The following is a 19,547-nucleotide window of genomic DNA, read 5'->3' on the forward strand; positions in this document are numbered from 1 at the left end:
AACTTCTAAACGTGAATAGAATATATCCACTTATAAGTCCCTGATGAAACCAAATAGCCATGCCATGAAAAAATATATAATGCGATTAACACTTTATAGGAAAAAAATTTTCAGATAAAAATGCAGGTAAGTCAAACCAGATGAAATAGATTTAATAAAGAAAAACAAAATCAAGTGTAATAGGATTTTCATCATCATTCACTTTCTCAAAGTTTCTCCAGAAACTCCAGATCTAAGAGAGATACAATAGGTAAATACCCCCATATCATAAGTAAGATGCTAGGCTACCTATACAGATGTTCTACAAGACTGTCCAAGAAGTTGTATGACATTATTGGAGTCCTACCTCCTGGTTTTAAGGAACAAGGAAGAATCAAGCAAAAAGATTCTTTTGCAAGGATTTGTCAGTACATTGTGTCTGTTCCCCTTATCTCCCTGGAAGAGGCAGGAGGAGACTGTTTCCTCTAACCATAAGCCAGGGATAGATCCTTCAAGGGGGTCAAGTACTCAGAGAGTTTTACTTTAGGGGTCATAAAGATGCCATGAGAGGCTACAGCTAAAATGGACTAAGATGCAAAGGAGAGAATGAGGAGAGGTAATGCATTAGGAAAACATTAGGGACAAAGGTATTAAAGGGGTGACATCATCTGGAGCCATCTTGAGAGGGAATATTTCCAAGAGAACCATCTGAGAATTTAAAAAATGGGAAAAATCACTGATTTCCAAGGAATAGTAGATTCTCAGGGAATAACAGAGCCACCTGGAGAAGACATATTTTGATCTGGGGAATTGTATGTATATGGAAGATACTAACAAGAATATTTACAGGAAAAAATCAAAGGTCCCTAAGAGAGAATTAGCTTTATATATTAACACCAGATCATAAACATCACTAGCAAAAAGACTGTTCCATTTTTGTTTTCTTTAATGTTATCTCCCCCATAAGTATGACAGTGAAGAGGTCAGAACAGGAGCTAGGTAATGGGCTAGGAGTTAAGGAAGGGAAATGGAAGAAGTCATTCCCATCCTTCACTGCAGCTTCTAAGACTTGAAGATACCCAACCTGGAGAACGGATCTATCTTTTAGTAAAGTGAAGTTTGGAGTCCTGATGGTTATACTGGACACAAATTTAAGGCAAAAAAATATATAAGAGAACATATGTTAAGTGTATAAGAGTTATAGAGAAAGTTATGGATCCTGCTCCAGCTTTGCCAAAGAAAGTTAAACCAGTAGCTCACAAAATACATTAGAGGATCTATGGAAAAAAGATCAATATTGATTTATGGTTTTGACTTATTGAATTCAAATCATGTAATAATCTCGATAAAAAAGTTTATATCAATTAAGAAGCAGAAGCAGTTTAAATCAAAGCAGCAAGCATCAATGTTGCAGTAGTTATACTACAGTTGGTTGTGATGAAATTCATACAAGTTTCATGGAAACAAGTTTTGCAAAATCTTTTAAGTACTCAATGAAGACAAAAGAGTTTTGTTTGTGGAAACATAACCTGAGGAGCAATCTAATATCTAAATAATTTTTTTAAATATGCACATCTCCAAAGGTAAGGGAAACAAAAGCACAAATGAACTACTGGTACCTCATCAAGATAAAAAGTGAAGGAAACGATCAGCAAAACTAAATATCAACAGACGGAATGGGAGAAGATATTTGCAAATGACATATCGGATAAAGGGCTAGTATCCAAAATCTATTAAGAATTTACCAAACTCAACACCCTAAAAACAAATAATCCAGTGAAGAAATGGGCAGAAGACATGAATAGACACTTTTCCAAAGAAGACATCAGATGGCTAACAGACACATGAAAAGATACCCAGCATCGCTCATCATCAGGGAAATACAAATCAAAACCACACTGAGATATAACCTCACATCTGTCAGAGTGGCTAAAATTAACAACTCAGGAAACAACAGATGTTGGTGAGGATGTGGAGAAAGGGGAACCCTCTTGCACTGTTGGTGGGAATGCAAACTGGTGCAGCCACTCTGGAAAACAGTGTAGAGATTCCTCAAAAAATTAAAGGTAGAATTACCATACAACCCAGAAACAGCACTACTATGAATTTATCCAAAGGATATAGGAGTGGTAATTCATAGGGGCACATGTACCCCAATGTTTATAGCAGTGTTATCAACAATAGCCAAGTTATGGAAAGAGTCCAAATGTCCATCAACTGATGAATGGATAAAGACGATGTGGTTATATATATATAATGGAATACTACTTTACCATGAGAAATAATGAAATCTTGCCATTAGCCATAATGTGGATGGAACTGGAGGTTATTATGCTAAGTGAAATAAGTGAGTCAGAGAAAGATAGATATCATATGTTTTCATTCATATGTGGATCTTGACAAACTTAACAGAATACCATAGGGGGAAGGCAAGGGGAAAAATGGTTTCAAACAGAGAGGGAAGTAAACCATAAGAGACTCTTAAATACAGACAACAAACTGACAGTTGACAGGGGTGGGGAAAAACGGGTGATGGGCATTGAGGAGGGCCCTTGTTGGGATGAGCACTGGGTGTTGTATGTAAGTGATGAATCACAGGAATCCACTCTTGAAGCCAAGATTACACTGCATGTTAGCTAACTTGACTATATATATATAGTCAATGACATAATTAATTCATTAAAGGACTGAAAAAAAAAAGCATAATAGGACATCTTGAGAATTTTCAGGTAGACTACTCAGCAATGAATCATAGAATCTACTCCCAAAGCCAAGAGCACACTGTATATACACTGTATGTTAGCTTACTTGACAATATATTTTAAAAATAAATAAATATAAAAATGTGCCAAATAATGATCATCATGACATCATCATTCATAAAAAAAAAAAAAAATGAGCAGCTGGTTTGCAATCTATGTCCCAGCAGATTACTGTCAGGAAATAAAGAAAGCAGGTGATCCAGGTGTGCTCTCTTGGCATTGTCTTAATGCAAAGGAAATCATAAGTTTGTTAAGTAAATTCCAAAATCTCACTGAGATAGAATTGAATGCATGGAAAATGTACAGTGTTCTTTGATAGAAAAAATAATATGCAGATACAAATTTAAATTTTTGTTTTGGACATAGTTCTTCAATATTTTCTTTTTAATTTTTAAATTATCTTTTTATCACTGTATTTACTACTTATATAATTTCTTCACTATTGTAACATTCCATTAACTAGTTTCCCCTTTCATTCTTTGCATAGTTTCAGGAATGACGTTTCTAAAATTTAAATATTGTCATATTTATCCCTGTGTAAAACCCTTTAATGACTCTCTGATTTCTCATGGGTAAAAGTTCTGACTCTTGACAAAAGAATTCAGCCTCTCCAGGACCTAATGCTTGACTGCACTTCCCAGCCTATGGGTTGTTCTCATGCACCATGCTGCCCAATGCCTATCAACCAAATTCATTCTGCTGTCTGTCTATAACGAATACTCTGTTTTTTGTTTTTTCGTTTGTTTGTTTGTTTTACTCCATCATCTGCTCAGACAACCTCTCCAGCTCTTTTAGTAATCAGTTCAAAGGTTATTCCTGGTATGAAACTTTACCAGATTCCCTATTTACTTTTATCTCCTACATAAAATAGAACACTTAATGTCTTTGCCTCCCCTGAACTTAATACATGCTTCTTTCGAAGTACCTATGATGCTTTATTACAACTATGCATTTGCATGCCAGTGTTACTCTATCAGTTTTGCTTTACTGATATTTGCATCCTCAGGCAAATGATTGACACAAATCAGATTTGTATTAATCTTTGAGTAAATGAATTTGTTGTTGAAGTTTCAACTGCATGGCTACATTGATTAGGCAAATACCAAATATATATCTGAAACTCTGTGCTTAGATCATTTGTTGCCATAATGTAATTACATTTCATAATCATTTTTAAAAGTACCATAAATGGAATGCTGTAGTGAATACTATGATATGCTGTCCAGATCCCCTCTCAGACCCCAGCTGCTGGCAAAAAGCCTTAGACTGTGAGAGTTCTTTATGAATTGTCACTGCTGAAGATAATCTCACCAAAGGTCAAGTGATCTTCCTGGGGCATCCCAGGAAGGCCTAAGTCCTTTGCCATAATTCAGGACAATACTGAGAGGAAAAACATGTTTGAGAGTTCACTTTCAGGTCAGCAGAAACCTTGTATAAGGTAACATTACACCCATTCTCCCTATGACTGATCCTGACTCTTTCCCTTTCTTTACATAGGTGTTCGTCTCAAGAAAATAACTATTATATTTCTCTCATGTTTTTCTCCTTCTCAGAATCTGTTTTTGGAAGATAGATGTGTCATCCTTTGAGCAGCAAAAGTAAGTTATTAGCACAGATATTTCAATTTCTTTTCGCTGTAAATGTTGGAGGACATTACATCTCACTAGTGGCTAATATGCAGACTGTCACTGGTTCTCACACTCATACTTGTAACCATGCATCATACATAATATGAGACATAACCTGAGAAGAGTAAGGGTCCCAAATACAGTGGGATTTTATTGAGGTCCTCATTCACTGGTATACCGTTAGCATACTAGGACCTATTTTCCCTTCTATGCTCCCTGTTGGATGAATTTTTAGATTAAATGATATAATTTTAGTTAAACTAACACTTATAAATTGGAAAGATGACTAACAAAGATACTTGCAGAGAAAACGGGTCGATGATACTAATGACACAAGTAAAAGCAAATAACAGTGAAGTCACAGAGATGTCGTGTCTCTCAAGTCTTGCAAAAGTTTTTATTTATTATTTTTTTGCCACTAACCTGGTTAAAACAAGGTATAGTCTAAATAAATGTGTTGAGAATTTAGGCAACTAAATAATACACTACTAAATAATTAATAGGTCAAACAGAATACCCTACTACCAGAAATCCTTAAGTCCTTATTCCTATAGTAGAAAGCCATACTGAGAAGGTGGCAGATTCACAGATTCACTCGACGTAGACACAAAAAGACCTTTCTCATGTGACTTGCTATTTTTAATTGCTACTGTATTATGCCAACCTTAACAAAGTTTCATTTAAGTTCCACCTTTAACTTTCACTCAAGAGTCTGAATAGTTTACAGGTGATTATTAGCAGGTTGCCTCAGAACCTCCACCAAGATTCCATTCTCATAACTTCTCCCATTAATTTTTGTGAAGTTGTAATTAATACTCCCTTAAGCACGATTTTCATATTGCTAAGAACACTGAAGTGAATGTGCATATTACCTAACATAAAACCTAAAATTCCCAAACCATACCACAAAGCTTCTCTGCTTCAACCACTTCCTATACAATGTAAACAAACATATCTCTGTCAACTAAGCTAACCATTTGTCCTCTGCTTTACCCCAAGTTACCATCCTACCCAATGTTTTCTTGTTTTAACCATATCAATGTATTTATTTTTATGTTATATTCACTCTTCCCTATGCCTTTATACAAATGTAGAGTCATTGTATCTTTTCTTTCAAATAAAAATGTAAATACAGAACAACAACTCAAAGTATTGAAAATATAAGGCCTTAAATTATTTTTTATGATAAAATGTGGCCTATTTTGACCATCATTCTGAAAGTGACAAATTCCTAAAGCTATAACTTCTAGTGGGAAAAAATAAATGCAGCATATTAAGCTACAAGTTTAGAAAGAAACTTTATCACCATTTATTAGGCTCATATTTTTTCAAAAGTATATAGTCACTTGGAAGAGTGATGTTGAGGAATACTATACTTAATGCAATGTGCTATTTGAAGACATTATTTCACCCAATCAATAGTCATTGATATTAATTTCATTTTGATCTGAAAATTAAATATAATTTACATGTATATTTAAAAAATATCTTGCATTAGAACAAAAAATGTCCTAAATATATTACAAAGCAAAGTAATCAGAAAGCTCATCTTAATAAAAACAAGAAATAAAAGTGTACATCTTTAGATTTTCTCATTTGTTAAAAAGTTAACTTTGATATAAATGTGTATGCTTTTTTTCTGTTTTGAATATTCACTTTAAAAATAAGGGGTGTATTCTACTTGTTTATGCAAGACATTATGTTTTAATGTAACAAAATAGAAGCTAAAATGTGTCTGAAAAAAGGTCTCTGAATATAGAAATTGAACATTGGATGGAGGCCTTCTAAGTCATAGTGTACCTATATTGCCTTTAAGGCAGCATAAAGAAAGTGCATTTTGATATATATCTTTAATATTCTTTTTATTGAAGTGAGAGACAGTATAAGAAAGTAACTTCTAGTTTTTTGGAACAATGTATTCCCAGATTATTCTATGTGTAGACATCCTTGTTACTTTTAACATTCCCTTTACACCAATAACCCTTTACTTGGAACCATAAAACAAATATTCAAAATCATAGAGGAGAGAAAATGCACATCTTGCCATGTTTTAATTAAATATTTATTTCATTTTCACAAGTTAATATTTTTTAGAATTAGTGTAATTACAGTGTATTTCTGAAAATAGAAGTTATACGATTTAATAATTATGTAGAAATAGATCTGAAATAAATCTTTATATATAAACTTTTTGTAGACTCTAACTCTAAAGTTCTCTTTTGCCCAGGAAAAGAGCAGGACACAGGATGAAAAGCAAGAGATGGCTAATGTCTGCAAAATACAAGAGCCCTGAATAACCATCCTCGCCGGTATTTATTAAGATCAGCAGGCTTACAAATGTGATAGGCATGCACAAAGAGACAGAGAAACTGTAAACATTAACTAATGGGCATAAGGGAAAAGGGGGTTTTGAAGATATACAATGTTTGGGGTTTGGGCCAATATAAAACAAAATCCTGGCGCCTGGCAGATGGGCAGATGGTTGTTAATAGCAGACAGGAGGTGTCGTGTCTGTTTATTTTAGCTAGTCTAGGGGATAAGACAGATAGAACAAATAACCTCAGGATTAACAAGGCACCTTTACTTTTGTTAATCAGCTCCACTCTGGGCAGCATCACCCCCAGAGCAGCGGTCTATAGCTCTATTTATCTGTTTACCTAACTTGGTCCTTTCCTCCTTAAATTCAGCTTTCTGTTATAGTACTAAATTGGGGGGGTGCTTCTGCCCTGAACGCCTAATCTTGCTTACTTCATGTACCTTTGTATTGGGTGCGTTTGCACCCTTCTCTATTCTGAGGCCCTTTGCCCCCTCCATCTCTAATCTGGGGGCTCTGCACCCACTCTCTATGCTGGGTTCCTTTGAACCCCCTCTCTATTCTGGGGTGCCTTTGCACCCCCTATTCTGGGGTCCTAATCTTGTTTACCCAAACTTGGATGTGAGCATCCTATGGTTTTGTGCTTCTTTATGCCTTGTTAATCCATTGGTATAAGCCCAGGAAATTCCTAAGCTTATTCCCCACATAAACTATCATAAAATCTACATAAAATTATACTAACTTAGGTAGAGTATATCAACTTTTAACATATTATGATAATTTAGATCATTTTATTAGGTGAACATTGTCAAACTGAACTTAAGTTAAAAGTCTCTCCTAGGACATGTAACTAGCCATTATGTATGTCATTAGCCAATATTTCTTCTAAAGTTTCATCTGTATCATTTGCACTCTGATTATTTCATTTTCTTTTTATCCATTTCCTAAATTTGTCTCATTTTAAGACTTTGTCTCTTTGAGCACATACTTAAATATATGTCTTAATCATATTTTATACATAATAAAATCTATTTTTAATGTTAGCAAATATAAACTGCAGCATTGACACATAACTTATAAAATGTTATCATTTTTATTAATACCACCAAAGATTTTTATTTTAATGTGTGTTTATAGATTTGTTAACAATATGAGTATCATTACCATCTTATTCCAAATGTTTTCAAAATCATTTAGTGATATTCTTTCCAGATGGTCTTATAGAGAGCTGTTAGAGTAGTGTTTCGTCTTAATGTTAAAATTCTTATATAATAATAAGTTGATTAAATTGTTTAAGTGGTTTTGATATGCTCAGAGGAATACTTCTACATAATCACTTAGTAAGTTTAAAAAGAGTGAGAGAATAATCCATGGCAAAAATCATATAATGTTGATAATTTCAATATCTCATTCAAACAGTTTTAGGTTCTCTTCTGGTGCCTATGCTAGAGATTTGTAAATAACTCATCATAACGTACTTAGAGGCAGAAAACCTAAATAAATTGGATATAAGCATTTCAACAATTAAACCTATCTTCATCTTCTTAAAACAATTACAGCATTAAATATAAGAAAATAATGTGCTTTTCCTTCTCAATGCCAAATTCATCAGACAGACATGTCTTCAGTTGCTTCTGTCTCTATATAATTAAGAATTTATGATTCAAATATATGTTTGAAGGCTTATGGCTATCTATATACATATAAACACACACATACTATAAGCTAGTGATTAGATAGATAGATAGATATATAGATATCAATGGCTATATTCTGACACTCAGAATCAAAAAAGTCTAATATCTACAGTTGATTTACATAGTACCATAAGTAAAGTCAGAAATATGAATCTTTAATCAAAGTATATACACGATATATGCTAAAACCCACTGAAAATGACTTAATTTTTCATTAGTCAAGATAATCACAGATCAACTGTCATACACAATGCAAGATGGTAATATATTTGTTTAAACATTTACGTAACATAATTGCTTTCAAATACTTGGTAGTAGTTTAACTGAACCAGTTAATTTTGGGAAAAAAATTCTTCTCTATTGCATCCATGTGAAAACATTTATTTTAATAGTCTGCCTGTATTTTTCCAGTGTGTCCAGAGAATCAATTTTCCAAAAGAGCAAGGTTATTCCTTTGTTTTGTTTGTTTGTTTGTTTGTTTTAATGGAATCTGAGACTAAAAACATTTCTCTATGACTCTTCCATTAAACCAACCCTGTTAGTCATATGCCCTTTCTTTGTATGTATACACAGATTGACAATTCTCTATACAAATCCATTCTCTTATTTCCTTTCCTTTCGTTACCTTTAATTGTGGTATTTGATTTTTCTTGTAAAGATAACTGTCCCAATTCCAATAAGCATCTTTCTGCAGGCTTACCAGTGTTCACATTTGTCTCCATATTATTAACTCAGAAAATCATTTGGACAAATTTAGACCTCTAGAGATTAGTTCAGGTCATCTTCTGCATTAGTTTTCTTAAGCAACTTGTCCACTGCGAGTTATTTCTGAGACAGAGACTTGGCTATGGCTTTACTATCATGTGTGTGTGTGTGTGTGTGTGTGTGTGTGTATGTGTGTGTGTGTGTGTGTGTGTGTGTGTGTGTGTGTCTCTCTCTCTCTCTCTCTCTATCTATATTTGACTATACTCTGAAGGACCTCAATGATATTCTTCCCTTAGAATAAATTTTAGAGAAAATGCAATGTACTTCAGAACACTGTCAAGTCTTTAAAATGGAATGTTTCCATTTAAAGTTAAAATTTGCTAAACACTGAATGTGATTCATTAAAATGATATAATGTTAACTTTGTTCATTTTTATGGGAATGTAGAAAATATTGCCCTATGCCAGTGCAGGTTTAAAATCTAAATTCAGGGGCGCCTGGGTGGCGCAGTCGGTTAAGCGTCCGACTTCAGCCAGGTCACGATCTCGCAGTCCGGGAGTTCGAGCCCCGCGTCAGGCTCTGGGCTGATGGCTCAGAGCCTGGAGCCTGTTTCCGATTCTGTGTCTCCCTCTCTCTCTGCCCCTCCCCCATTCATGCTCTGTCTCTGTCTGTCCCATAAATAAATAAAAAAAACGTTGAAAAAAATTTTTTTTAAATCTAAATTCATGCATACACTTCACATAGTTTCCTTTGCATTCTTACTATACCACCAGCATCACAGAAGGACAATAAAAACACAGTAAGTGTTTGAACTATTATCAGAAGGAGATAGGGACACTGTCCACAAAGGTATTATTCTGAGAATGAAGACAACCTAGCTGTAATTCTGACTGTACCAGTGATTATCTCTGGGTCTTTAGAGAACTCAGTAAGCAGAGGATCCTGAAGAAAAATGATCTCTAAAGCTGTCCTAAGTACATCATTCAATATTTCTGAGTTTTAGAACACATGAATTTACAAAAGGAGAAGGCCCAACAGTAAAGTAACTAGCTAGATATGTAATATAAATATTTCAATCATATTCTAGTTTAGACTTCTAGTATCAGCCACTTCAAGTTCCACCAAAGGTAAAGTATCTATTCTATATTTTTCCAAAAATATTACAATGTCAAAAACCTAAGTATATTTCTTTCTCTTAATTTTAGATTCTGTCTTCTTAGCATATTCAAGCAAAAATAAAAGTATTGCAGAACTTCTAAAATATTTATTTTATTAAACACACTATATGTGTGTAAATTCTGACTTTTGCACTAGTGCTTGAATCAGTTATTTTTTAAACTAGAAATGACATCTGTTACACTGTTACATCGTGAGGTAAAGTTTTCCTCACAATAATAAAATGTAGGTCTTCTTACTAATTGGTGAAGTGGATACTCAATTGAAATTTACAGTTTACTAATGTTCTAAGAAAAATGTATTTTTTATTGACATGAATTGAAAGGATTTAAACATTCATAAACTAAAAATTCCTCTTAAAGCAACTAATACATTTTACTGACAAGTTTGACTTAATTCTTTCTTTGTCTCTGAAGAGGACTGACTGAATATTTGTATATAACAACTGAGCACATGCCATATTGCTTTGCGGGTTAAAAAAAAACTTCAAAGGAATAATTTTCCATCAATCCTGTTTATTAATGCAGCATAATACATTTTATAAAATTATATAATTCCTATACTGATATTTTTGAAATGAATATTTTGAAATAGGAGATATACTATGGGGTATACATAGATAAAATATTCAAGAGAATTCACCTTCTTAGGTCTGAGAACAGTGCCATAGATAGGGATCCTCTCTAAATATCACATTACTTTCTTATTCCATAGGTAAGGAATATTAATTACATTTTGTGAAGTATATTCAATTTTCTGAGTTTCTATTTAGACAAGTGGTTACTGTTGGAAAAAAAATAAAGATAGCACATCGATAACATTTCTCCCTGAAATTTATCCCCTTACTGGTCTGCTGTAAGGAACAAGAATAAACAATAGTCTTTTCTTCTCTTTGGTCCATAAGCAGGATCCCCAGAAATCTAGGTAAAAGTTCATTGATCAAGTTTTTCTGAACCTTCCCACTTTTGAAGAAATTCTCTGTTTAAAGCCTGGGAAAGTGTTTAATGATAGCTCTCATTATCTCTCACTATGGTATCCTGCATAACTTTAGTGTAGTCTAATAATCATTGGTAGTTGAAAAGGGAATTCTGACTTATATATATTTTTTGAATTTGGTGGATTCAAGTAAGGCAGAAAATGTACTTTTACTCTGCCATCTGTGATGCCATGGTTCTCATAATTTTTGTTAATTTTTATTTAAGTTTATTTATTTTGAGAGTGTGTGTGTGTGTGTGTGTGTGTGTGTGTGTGTGTGAAAGTGGGGGAAGGGCAGAGAGATAGACAGAGGGAGAGAGAGAAAATCTAAACAGGCTCCATGCTGTCAGTGCGGAGCCACCCTATGTGGGGTTCAATCCCACAGACCATGAGATCATGACCTGAGCTGAAACCGAGAGCCCTATGCTTAACCGACTGAGCCACTCAGGCACCCCTCTCATCATTATCCTTAATGTCAAATAATTGAACCATCACCACTGAAGCCAGGAATAAGACATAGAAGTCTATTAGCACTCCACTAATTCATCCAGTCATTCAGGTAGCAAAAATGTATTCTGTGGAATGTAGTTTCCTTATTCTATAGTGCTGTTTGGGAAATTCTGGAACTACAAAAACAAGACAGGTAATTAATTTTAAAAGCTTAATTTTGGAAATCAGGTGCCAAAATACCATTTATAGATGATTTAGTCATCTATCTACAAAACTCAAAGAATTAATAAAGCACTATTATAAATGTTCAGAAAGTTTAAAATGACAATTCAAAATCAGCAATATTAAAAATTTTTATTCATAAAATTATATCCTAATTATGTTTTCTCTTTATTTTTATATATTTTTTGATCTTTTATATAATGGAGAACTTCAAAATACATAAAATTAGGCTATAGTAAATCTCTATCTGCATCAAAGTAAAACCTGTTCTGTCCCACTTATATCCCCACACATCCTCTCCCCATATTATGAGGGAGTTTATCTGTTTAATCATGAAAATTTCAGTATGTATTTCTAAAGAAGTACTCCTTTTAATTAACTGAACTGCAAATAGGGTTATCACACCTGAAGAAATAACAATACTTCCTCAGTAAACTAAATATTCAGTTAGTCAAATTCTCATTTCCATAAATATTCAAAATCAGAAAATATTTCAAAATATTTCAAATATCTCTTTTCTATAATGAACATAATTTTATATTAACTTTCACCTTCATTTTTTCTATATATCCCCCTACAAGTCTACTTGTTACTCAGATATTTTCCTCTATAATGTAATTTAAAAACTGTAACTTAAGTAATTATTCAATATATAAAAAGCAATTGACTACAATAATACTACAAAAACTGCAGGAAATATTTTGTAAGGAAAAGATGACCAAGTCATAGATTTTAGTGATTTTAGCCTCTAAAATATAGATACACACACACACACACACACACACACACACACACACACACACACTATTTATGATTGCTGTAGTAACAACTTGGGGCAAGACCTTCCAACTGATTTTCAGAGTATACTGTCCTAATTTACAATTTCTTTGGCATCCATATAACTCTTTCTGGAACTTCTTCCAGAGGTTTTTGCTGCTTCTCATTCCCAAGTGACAGACGCAAAAATTTGTTTTTCCTGGAGCTAAAAATGTATGACTGTAATAGTACAGTACTTCCAAAAGCCACATTCAGAGAAAGAAGATATTGATGCAAATAGAGGTGTACATCTTGTGCTGAGCTTTGGAGCATTTAGGATTTGAAAATACCCTTCCTTATGATGTCTGTGATGTTAGGTTTCAGATGCAGAAAACTGATATACAACGTGTTTTACAACCTACTCGAGGCTGCAATTGATAGAGTAAATTTAGTCCATCCTCCTAAATAGTTTGAAATACATTTTCTATTTACATTTTTTTCATATTTCCTATCAAGGGCAAACCATCTATGAGTTGTTAGTTTGGGCTCCCACTCCTGGAAACAGAAGAACTAGGCTTTATTCCCATTAAATGTCCACTGAGTATGGATAATAAATAAGGCATTATTTTTTTTTCTATACAGCTGTGTGTGACATAATATTGTTAGTGACGTAGGAGATACTCATAAAAATGTATAGTAATACAGGGTTCTGCATAATAAATATATCTAAACTGGTTTGACATTTCAAAAAAATTAAACATTGATAATATTTAAAAAATTAAGACTTTATGTTTTAAAGTTAATATATAGAGTGTACTGATTTAATGATTTTTCAATAAATATTATTAAAACATTGCATTTTTTTTTCTTTGAGGTAGTAACAATTCCCTGAAAGTGGATTTTAGCTTACTTATTGCCCAATGAGAGTTGCAGTTTTGTTGCTCAAAATGATAATCATGTGCAGCATTTACTAGATGTTTAAATATCCACATATAGATTATTAAACATTTTTAGGGTCCACTTAGTGTTATGAAGCTTAGTCCTTGTTAGAATTTCACAATCACATTGAAAAGGCAAATAAACAAATACAACTAATAGTATAAACCAGTAAATTGCACATTCATGATATATATACCGGATTTGGGGAGTGAACATACTTGAGGGAGTTTAAAGGACAGAGTTGATAGTGCTTGCTATTGTCATAAAGTTTTAAAGAGGAGATGATCCACAAATAAATTCTTAAAAGATAAAAAAACCCATAGGGAAATACACTAAGTTCTCAAGCATATTTATGAATTAGAGACCTTCAAAACAATATATAACATCATCAGATAATACAGGAAACATACATCTTTTGAAGCATATTCTTCCATTCCTGCTTTTACTGAAAACCTGTTTTTCCCGTGGCAAAAGTGTAATTCATGCTCTAGTGAATCCCCTCTCTAGCAATGTTAAATAGTGAAGAGCTCAAAATGACTTTAGGAATTTTTTTCTTATTAATTCTCACATTCCCATAAGGCAGATGGAAAGAATTACTATCCTCATTAAATAAACTGATAAGCTAGGACACTAAGTATTTGAATGGATACAAAGAGCACAAGGCTACAAAGATCTTTGTAGTATTGAAAATATCCAATCTGGCCAATCCACTAACCACAGTACTTCTAACTTTATGACTTTATGTTGACTTTTTTACTCTATCAAATGTTTGCCAGTAAATATTCACTGAGTGACCAGATTCAAAACCTGTTCCTAACCCCAGTTCTTTTCTCCTCTTTCCCCATCTCCATTGATTCCATGATTTCCTCAAATCAGTATCTTATCCATTCCCACTGCCACCATCTTCACAATTCCATATCCAAACTGCCTTAACAGTCTCCCAACCGATCTATGTTATGACAGACCCTATTCCAAATATTCCAATATGCACACATTAAATTTTCTCCAAAAGCACCGCTTTAAGAATTGTAATAACATATGTACAAATAAATTCAATATGTTTAAAATTTAAGGGATTTCCTGGCACCTGGGTGGCTCAGTCGGCTGAGCGTCTGTCTCTTGATTTGGGCTCAGGTCATGATCTCAGGGCCATGGGATCGAGCCCTAAATCAGGCTGCATGCTCTCTCTTTCTGTCTCTCTCTCTCTCTCTCTCCTCCTCCTCCTTTGCCCCTCTACCCCTCTCCCCTGCTCATGTTCTTTCTCTTTCTCTCTCTCTCTCTCTCTAATAAAAAAAGTAAAATTTATAAAAAAGAATTTAAGGATTTTGCTCCTCTGATTCCAAGTACAGTGGTGTCACCTTGTGCATACCTTTAAATTATAGAACTGTACTATGTGTCATGAAGAAACCAAAGGGAAAATTAATTTAATAGCTGTGGGAAACCCCATGCTGTTCTACTCAGAGAGTTTATGCCTAAGAATGATTACAAGGAGGGCGACTTTTGTCTTTCCAATTCTCAGTGTTCTCAGTTCCATCGTGCTTTTTTTTTTTTTTTTTTTCAGGCAAAAGCATATCTCAATAGGAAACCAAATTCCAAAGTTTTAATAAATGTATTTCTAAAGCATACCTTCTAAACCCATGCCAGCCATTTTATTAGAAGTCCCACTGTAGAAAGAGCTGTCAGGGCACCTGGGTGGCTCAGTCGGTTAAGCGTCTGACTTCAGTTCAGATCATGATCTCATAGTTTGCTTGGTGAGTCCCAGCCCCACGTTGGGCTCTGTGATGACAGCTCAGAGCCTGGAACCTGCTTCATTTCTGTGTCTCCCTCTCTCTGCCCTCCCCACTCACACTCTTTCAATCTCTCAAAAATAAACATTAAAAATTTTTTAAAAAAAGAAAGAGTTGTCAAGGATCATTTCTTTTAATAAAGTTTTTATAATAGTTTCAGTGTTACAGAAAACTTGTGGAGGTAGTGCAGAAGATATATGCCTTACACCCCATACACAGTTTCTACTATTGTTAACATGCTACATTAGTATGGTACTTTGGTCACAATTAAAGAATCAATATTGGTATATTAGTATTAACTAAAGTCAATGTGGTATTCAGATTCTTTTAGTTCTTACTCAATGTCTTTGTATTGGTCCAAGATCCCATCCAGGATACCATGTTATATTTAGTTGTCATATCTCCTTAGGGTCCTCTTGGCTGTGATAATTCCTCAGACTTCCTTTGTTTTTAATGACTTTGACAGTTGAAGAGTACTAGTTAGGTGTTTTGTGAAATGTTTCTCAACTCAGATTTGTCTGATAATTTTCTATGATTGGACTAGGATTATTTTTTAAGGGACTGGAAAAAGTGTAAAGACCACAGAAGTAAAGGTAACGTGTTATTTCATTACGTTTTCCTTTTATTATTATTTTTTTCATAAGAACATTGAAATTCTCTTACAAAATTTAAATTATGCAGTACATTCTTATATACTTACCATGTTAAACATTAGGTCCTCAGACTATATTCATTTTATAATGGGAAGTTTGTATAAAGGGTAATTTTTCATATGCTATTTTTTGTTTCATACAACTTTAGAAGCCTAACATCAGTACAAGAGGAAACCACACTATATTTCCAACTAATCATATTGGAAATCTCACTTTAAGCCACTCTGGTTAGCATATATATACATTTTCAGAATTACAGTGCTGAAGATATAGCATATCATATTTGAGAAACAATACAGTGCTGAAGATACAGCATATCATATTTGAGAAACAATCTTGTCAAAAAGACAGCTAAATCCCCCCAGTGTCTAACACCTATTCTTCTAGTGATTATCTGTGCTGTTCTCTGTCTCTGTATGATTATTATTTTTCTTTTTGTCAGCTTTGTTATAGCAGCTTAGCTAATACTTTAATAACAATTTTCAGGAATTGGACCAATTCCTTCCAATAGTCATATAATGCATATTTATTAATATTTCAGTATTAGAGTGACCATATATCCTATCCTGACCAGAACTCTCTTTTCTTTAGATGTGGTCTGGTTGAAATGATAAATTAGATAGCCACTTTAGTTTTAAGGGACTTGGCCTGCTCAATGATATATCAGAATCTTAAAAGGCTTCTTCTGAAAGTTAAATTCCAATTCAGGTAGAGTTCAAAATCATGTTGACTTTATAAACTTTGATTAAACAGAAGGATTGAACACTCTACACTAATGTTATTATACTATTATGCACATGTAATATTATAGTCATTGTTTGATTAGAGGGTAAAAATGAAAAATAGGCATATCTAGTCTAAGATGATTTATTTCTTTTTATTTCTATTTAAATCATTTCACAGCCTCTCCAATCTCCTCTGGCATCTAGAAATTAATGAGCCAGGAATTCTACAGCCCATTGGCAAGTGCCTATCACTCTTCCAAATTTCTGAATAAGTGGAATGATTAATTCATTTAAATTTATTGCCCTGGGAATATCAGAGGTGACATACTTTTCTCAATACTGATTTACATTGAGAAGAAAATAAAAATTCTGACTATTTTAATTAGGCGAATACACCACTAAATCCAAGACCTTTTCCCTTGCAAATTCTTTAAGAAGTCCAATTGCTCAGCCTATTTGTTGTTGTTGTTTGTTGGTTTGTTTCTGTTTGGTGGCATTAATTTTTGCCATACTTTTCCTTGCCTTAATTGGGTAGATGTCCCTAGAGATTGCTGCCTTGGAAACTGATTACTCTCTAGTCATTAAAGCTCTTTACTGACACTGCAGAAAAGTGGTCCAGATCTCTTCATTAGCCTTCAGATGGGAAGCTTTAGATAAGCACAACTAAACAACTCTAACACCATCCTCAGGGCGCATTAACAATACAAGCTTTCATAGCGCTTCCGGACTAATATTTTCTTCACTCAGATATGTTTTTATTACAGAAATCTGCAGAACTATATATCTGCAGGACTATATATCTGCAGGACTTAATAATACTCAAAACTGCTAATGTAGGACCTGAGAATATTACATAATTGGAACTTGTTATCAGTAACTTCTTCCTACATTTTTTGGTGATTGAAAGTGATGTGACTTTCAAGAGATACCAAGTTGATTCACTCTTCTTTTTCTGTAAATCACACTCAAACCAGAAGTATGATCTTTGATTTAAGAATTTTCATTTAATTACTACATTCCAGTCTGTTGTTTTAAGTTAAAAAAAAAAACCACTTAGGATGTATGTATGTATGTATGTATGTATGTATGTATTTAATTTATCTAAAGCCTGGTAATTATCAACAGGATATACCAGTACCAGTGTTCTCACATAACCGCACCTATCCTACCAAACTAAATTTAAGACACTGAAATATTAGTATAGTTACACTACTTAAAATTCCAGTTAAATATAAGCATGTAAATATTATGTCCCGTCGACTTTTCTATTCTCTCCAAATTAATAAAGATAGATATCTAAAAAGGAGTAATGTTCTACAAAATTGTCATTGGTTCATTCCATATGTATTATCACTCTGAGTACCAATATCCACCCTTCCTTTACTTCTTATCCAAATTGGAGAAATGACAAGTTTTATGTGCAATTACTATTCTTTTTCCCAAAGGTGAATTCAATCACAACAAGCAGGGGAAAAAGAAGTATTGACATAATTCAATTTCATTTCTATTCATCTTTATGTCTCATTAGGTTTATAGTCCTAATATATTTTAGATCAAAATAAGGTGTCAGAAGTAATTTCAGTGACTCTTTATATTTACTTTAAACTTATTTTCTTCTATGTCTTTTTCTCAATGCAATTATATGATAAAGTGAGTAACAGAAAAATAAAAACTAAAATTTACTTAGAAGACATGAATAGCAAAACATATATATAACTTGCTTTTCAAAGTAATTAAACATATTTTTATTGAGTACTTTCTAGTTCAAGGCACTAACTATAGTAAAACATATGTTATTACAAGAGAAACTGTGCCTAGCATATAAATACTAGGAGAAAGAGGAGAGTTAAATCATATTGGAAAATGTGAGAATGTGTTCTGGAACATATTCCAGAACTTTCTAGGTTTGGAAGTATAAACATGCCAGATACAAATGTGGAAACTGCTTGAAGAAAACCACCTGATGCAGCAAGATGTCTCCAGAGAATGGTTCAGTGCTAAGCAGCACTACCCCCAGGCAAGGCACTGATAGATAATGTAGGAGAGATGGGCAGGATTGGTTTACAGCTACAATGGTTTTCTATAATACAATGCCTGAAATGGATTTGAGTGAGTATTCTATTTTTTTTTTTACCAAAGTATAGACATAATCACAGATGTAATATATATTTGAAGAAAAAGAAGTCTGGAATTCACCTAATCCAAACTATCATGCTCGAGAAGAAGACAAGGAAGATTAATTGATGTACCCAATAATTCACTTCTAGTGAGTGACAAATTTCTATTTTACCTAAAGCGCCTTATATAGGGCAGATATAGTATACATATCTAAAGAATATTTTTATTTAAGTGGATTTTGTCCCAAATTTACTTCCTCAAACTGTCCTTCCCATTTCAAATTTTTTGATGATACATTTTTTTTTGTTATGGTAAAACACATATAACAGAAAACTTTCTATTTGGGCAGATTTAGTGGTGTTAAGGTCATTAACATTGCTGTGAACCATCATCACAGCAGATTTTTTCATCTACTCAAACTGAAAATCCATTCTATACCTATTAAATAATAACTCTCCATTTGTTCCAGACCCTGGAAACCACCATTCTGTATTCTCTCTCTAGGAATTTGACTAATCTGAGTACCTCACATAAATGGAATTAAATATTACTTGTCCTTTTGTAACTTCCTTATTTAATTTAGTATAAAGTCTTAAAGGTCCATCCATGTTGCAGTATGTGTCAAAATTCCCTTTCTTTTTAAGGCTGAATACCATTGTAT

The 19,547-nt window shown here is 33.4% G+C and overlaps 1 long non-coding RNA gene across 3 annotated transcripts in view; it reads left to right on the forward strand.

Annotated features, from left to right (window-relative positions):
* Positions 1 to 19,547, forward strand: part of LOC147575566 (uncharacterized) — a 110,850-nt gene that overhangs the window by 69,990 nt on the left and 21,313 nt on the right. For 2 of the 3 annotated variants that reach the window (XR_015242731.1, XR_015242729.1), the window contains exon 3: positions 6,597 to 6,678. The exons of the other annotated variant lie outside the window; for it this stretch is intronic. This is a non-coding gene — a long non-coding RNA (uncharacterized LOC147575566). The remainder of the gene's footprint in view (positions 1 to 6,596; positions 6,679 to 19,547) is intronic. 3 annotated transcript variants of the gene reach the window in all.

This window comes from Puma concolor, chromosome D3, assembly GCF_028749965.1.
Source record: "Puma concolor isolate L17-30 chromosome D3, mPumCon1.1.hap2, whole genome shotgun sequence".
Lineage (NCBI taxonomy): Eukaryota > Metazoa > Chordata > Mammalia > Carnivora > Felidae > Puma > Puma concolor.